We start from the raw sequence: 5,000 nt of genomic DNA, 5'->3' as shown, positions 1-5,000 counted from the left end.
AAACAGACATTGGGGAGTATACCCAGGGTGATGTTTAGGGGGAGTTTGACCCGGCGGACCGTACCATTATTCAGACGTGAGTCCCATACTGGACCCTCAGTTCCACCTGCTTTCTCTCCCGACCGCAGATCTTTACACCTTCTCCATTTCCACCCCTCTAACTTCCCCATCTTGTCCGTCTTCCAAACGCATTCCACGCCTCCGTCCCTGAACTCCTTTAAAAACGCAGAGCGACTGCAAGAGGACGAGAAATCATCCCGTTTCTGGAACGTCTGACGGACCTAAAACCCGACTCTAACATGTTGGGAGGCAGAGCAGCACTCGGGACATTATAAAATGGGAGAAATTATATTACACTATCAATTTAAATTGGGGTTCCTTCTTGTGGCACGCAGGCAGGGACTTAGTTTCCCCCCGGTGTTGTCCTTGGCTCGGGGGGAACGTCACGAGATACGGCAGGCAGCGCGGCCAGAAAGGCCTCAAAATCTAAATGTTTTTAGTTTTTTACTGTTGGCGGAGAAACGCGCCGCTGTGAAGATGATAGAAACTCCCACATCCAACTTGTTTTCTTTGGAAACAGTGTCTAAATTACAGACAAACATTAGTGTTAACACATGCACACACACACATACACACACACACACCCACCCACCCACCCACACACACACACACACACACACACACACACACACACACACACACACACAAACACACGCAAACACACACCTCTATTTATGTTTACAGACCAGAAACTAAAGTAGCCTTATACGGTCTTGTTGGTTTTTACTCTCGTTCTCTCTCCTCTCTCTCTCTCGCTATTTATTTTTCTGCTAGCTTACTAAGTCCCTGTTGTTTGGCAATCAAGACTATCCCACAAATCCACAATACACATTCTGTAAGGTAGGCAATATACATCTATAATAAATGGATGTGAAACGTGAAACCTAATTGATGATACATGTAGGGTGAGTGTTGCTCATAGAGAGTTCCTGGTGCTTTTTCTGGGGCTTACTGTAAAATACTGCTCATTTATGCCACCCTGCAGTAATCACACACACACACACACACATGGACACACACACACACGGTATCACATGCACGTGCACACACACACACACACACACACACACACACACACACACACACACACCATCACACGCACACACACACACACACACACACACACACACACACACACACACTCACTCACATATATCACATGCATGCCAACACACACACACACACACACACAGTTCACATGCATGCCAACACACACAGAAACAGACACACACATACACACACAGATCACATGCCTGCCAACACACACACACACACACCATCCCATGCTTGCACACACACACTCACACACCATCGCATGCACACACATACACACGCAGATCACATGCATGCCACCACACACACACATACACACACCCCCATCACACAACTGTTTCCCTTCATGTCAACATTGAGCCCGGCTGACTTTTGCTATTGTTCATCCATCTATAGGACCTTAGGAGCTGTGTTATGTGTCTGAGTTGGGAAGCTCAGCTACACGGAGAGGGACAGGGCTTAGCTGTTGCAAGACGCCCCCCCCGTCCGGCATTACACTCAGCCGTAGTCAGCCTCCCTGCTCTAAAACTTCATGCTCATCGGTTTTACTGGCTCCTCTTTTGAACAAAATGCATGCGTTGTGGGTTTGTGAGCCCCTTGATGTGGTGAAATTCCAACCCCTGTGTCATCCACATCCTGTATATTCGTCATGTTAAAGTACTGACCTGTTAGGGATTAACACATTCACTCCAAACGGCTAATGCGTATTACAATTTTAGTCCAAATCAAAGTCAAAACGTGTGTTTCGTCGCAAAGCTATCTATCTGGTTATTATTCTCCTCTCCTCTCCAAGTGTGACGTTGGCTCAAATGTTTGATTATCGGAGCGTAGATCTTTTAATATTTGACGTGGAATTGACTGGATTTAAACTCTATTAATTAATAGCTAAGTCATTTCATGTGTTGAACAATTTTCAATGAACAGTACATCATTTTCAAGACAAAAGATGGAACACCAACCACACACATACACACACCCACACACACACACACATTCACACATACACACAGACACAGACACACGAATGCACACACACACGCACAGATAAATGGATAAGAGTACAGATATCTCACACATGGTCTTCTACAATTGTGATTTATCTCTTCCATCTTGGCCGCTTGCTCTTTGTGTAATCTCTCTTCCAAGATGTTTCTTTTTTTTGGGGGTTCCCTTAACATTTCCATAGCAATAGTCTTTCATTGATCATCCACATGTGCAGCTGAACCAGGAGACGGGGAGTTAAGGACAGCAGAAGAGTATGATTAAGTGTATGTTGGACATGGAAAAGCCGCAATGAATTATGTCTGTCTGTCTGTATTGCTGTCTTTCTATCTGTCCTGTTGTAGGTCTGTCTTTTCCACCTGTCCGTATTTTAGATAAGTGGAATATTGTGAAAAAGATGGATCTCAGAGAGCTGTAGGATGTATTTTAGTAAAATGAAGGATACAGGTATAACTGCTGCTGGAATCACCTCTTCTCATAAGTTCCCCATGCATAACACATGAGAGGGGCGTGGCCCAGTCCCAACATTATTATTTTCCAATCTGACCTTTGACACTCGCTGAAGTTCAATCTGCCTGTTTGCATGAACCCTCCAGTGCACATTGCAATGCATTACGTGTCAGTCACCCACTAGAGGTGGTAAAATTATCTAATCAACAGAACAAAGCTTTAAAGAAAAATACTGAAACAGAATGGGCTTATTCTCTGTGTTTTGCACTCAGAACAGAACTCCATCGTTTACTCGCGTTTCAACCGGTCTCTTCATTCATCCATGCCTTCCCCCAGACCACGGGGATCCACTCATCTGTATGACTCACGCCCGGTGGCTCGAGGCAGGGCCAGAAGATCCCCCACAGAGGACAGGGGCAACGCTCACAGGCAAACACACTAACAAGGTAATCAATAAGTCAATGAATTAACATTTGCAACCACAACAGGACCCATGGGACCCAGACAAAGAGAGAGAGTGGTGTGTAAATAGGCCAAAGGGGAAGAGAGGCAGAAAGATAAGAGAGTGAGGGAGAGACAGAGACAGAGAGAGAGAGAGAGAGAGAGAGAGAGAGAGAGAGAGAGAGAGAGAGAGAGAGAGAGAGAGAGAGAGAGAGAGAGAGAGAGAGAGAGAGAGAGGGAGAGAGAGAGAGAGAGAGAGAGAGATACACAAACACACACAAGGGCATGCCAGTGATTAAAAAAATAAAAAGTCTGGAAAGCAAGCCAACGTAGAAAGGGTCTTCTTACAACACTCACCCACACTCATATTGGAATTTTAATAAGAAAACAATAACTGGAAAATGAAGAGAAATGACTGAGTGAGATAGGCTGGGTAGGGAGTGTAAACTCATCCCTTATTCATGTGCCTTCTGAGACACGATAAAGTCCCAGGGGAAGAGTGAAGAGTGCTCTCTCTCTCTCTCTCTCTCTCTCTCTCTCTCTCTCTCTCTCTCTCTCTCTCTCTCTCTCTCTCTCTCTCTCTCCTGTCACCGTGCCGACCACAGCCCAGAGACTCCATCCCAGGCAGGTCAAACCCACAACCCCACAGCACACATCAGTAAACACAGCACAGCCATCTCCATAAATAAACATAGATTATAATCAGAAAGCGAAGGCAGTGAAGGGCTCTTTTTCCAGGAAGAATGGTGGTCCGAACAGTAAGAGTACATTCTCTTGTATTGTTATGTTTCTATGTATTTTGGCGTAGTCACACAGAAGGCACATTATCTTAGATAAAAGCTAACAAAATCAATTTAACAAAGGGATTTGAAAAGTAAAATAAGAGACCATGAAGACAAGAGAGGGATGCCTAGATCTGAGCCCTACCGTTCAATATACTCTTCAATTGGATGAACTCTGATAGACACAATTGCCTTTGTCCTTGTTTTCAACAACCAGCTAACGCAAGATTGGCCAATCCAAAGCATTGGTCCTGTAAATCTGTACGACTGAACAATTGTTTCGGAGTCATCCTTATTCGTGTGTTCATATATTTGGTGGGAGCGTTTATCTAAAGCGTCCTCCAATCTCGTTCGAGCGTAACAATGTACGCTCCCTAACAGTGTACCCGTGCTAACAACGTATGCCAACTAAGAGTGTACCCTCACCAACAACGTACGCCAACTAACAGTGTACCCTCGCTAACAACGTACGCTAACTAACAGTGTACCCTCTCTAACAATGTACGCCAACTAACAGTGTACCCGTGCTAACAACGTACGCTAACTAACAGTGTACCCGTGCTAACAACGTACGCCAACTAACAGTGTACCCTTGCTAACAACGTACGCTAGTTAACAGTGTACCCTCGCAAACAACGTACGCTAACTAACAGTGTACCCTTGCAAACAACGTACGCTAGCTAACAGTGTATCCTCGCAAACAACGTGCGCCAACTAACAGTGTACCCTCGCAAACAACGTACGCTAACTAACAGTGTACCCTTGCAAACAACGTACGCTAGCTAACAGTGTATCCTCGCAAACAACGTACGCTAGCTAACAAGGTACGCTAGTTAACAACGTACTTCAGCTAACAGTGTACTCTCAATATACGCTAAGCCACAAGGTACGCTCGCCCCTAGCAGTGGTCGTACCATGCTCCGTTGAGCTACAGGACCGGGGATCTTTAAAGGCGGGGGGATCAGGTTAGCGATAAAAGGGATTCGCCTCCAAAAAAAACATTAGGCAGTTGTTTTTCCAGAAGGACGCTGGAGTGGACGCGTGGCCAAGCATCAACGAGGGGAGGGGGGGGCGGTTGCTAGCGAAGGTCAGCTGAGGTAGTTCCACCAGGAGACACCACACCTGAGTGGAGAACCCTCCAACAAGCCAGCGGCCGAAGGAGGAGCAGGAGATAGAGGAGGAGATAGAGGAGGAGGAGGAGGAGGAGGAGGA

At 45.8% G+C, this 5,000-nt stretch overlaps 1 long non-coding RNA gene across 2 annotated transcripts in view; it reads left to right on the top strand.

Annotated features, from left to right (window-relative positions):
- The window catches only part of LOC115546478 (uncharacterized), a 15,307-nt gene that overhangs the window by 2,122 nt on the left and 8,185 nt on the right, over positions 1-5,000 (top strand). Inside the window, exon 2 of one of the 2 annotated variants that reach the window (XR_003977227.1) lies at positions 2,838-3,011. This is a non-coding gene — a long non-coding RNA (uncharacterized LOC115546478). The remainder of the gene's footprint in view (positions 1-2,837; positions 3,012-5,000) is intronic. The other variant, XR_003977226.1, reaches the window with a different exon arrangement.

This window comes from Gadus morhua, chromosome 7, assembly GCF_902167405.1.
Source record: "Gadus morhua chromosome 7, gadMor3.0, whole genome shotgun sequence".
Taxonomy (NCBI): Eukaryota; Metazoa; Chordata; class Actinopteri; order Gadiformes; family Gadidae; genus Gadus; species Gadus morhua.
Note: the sequence above shows the minus strand (reverse complement) of the source record. Positions and strands in the feature narration are given on the sequence as shown.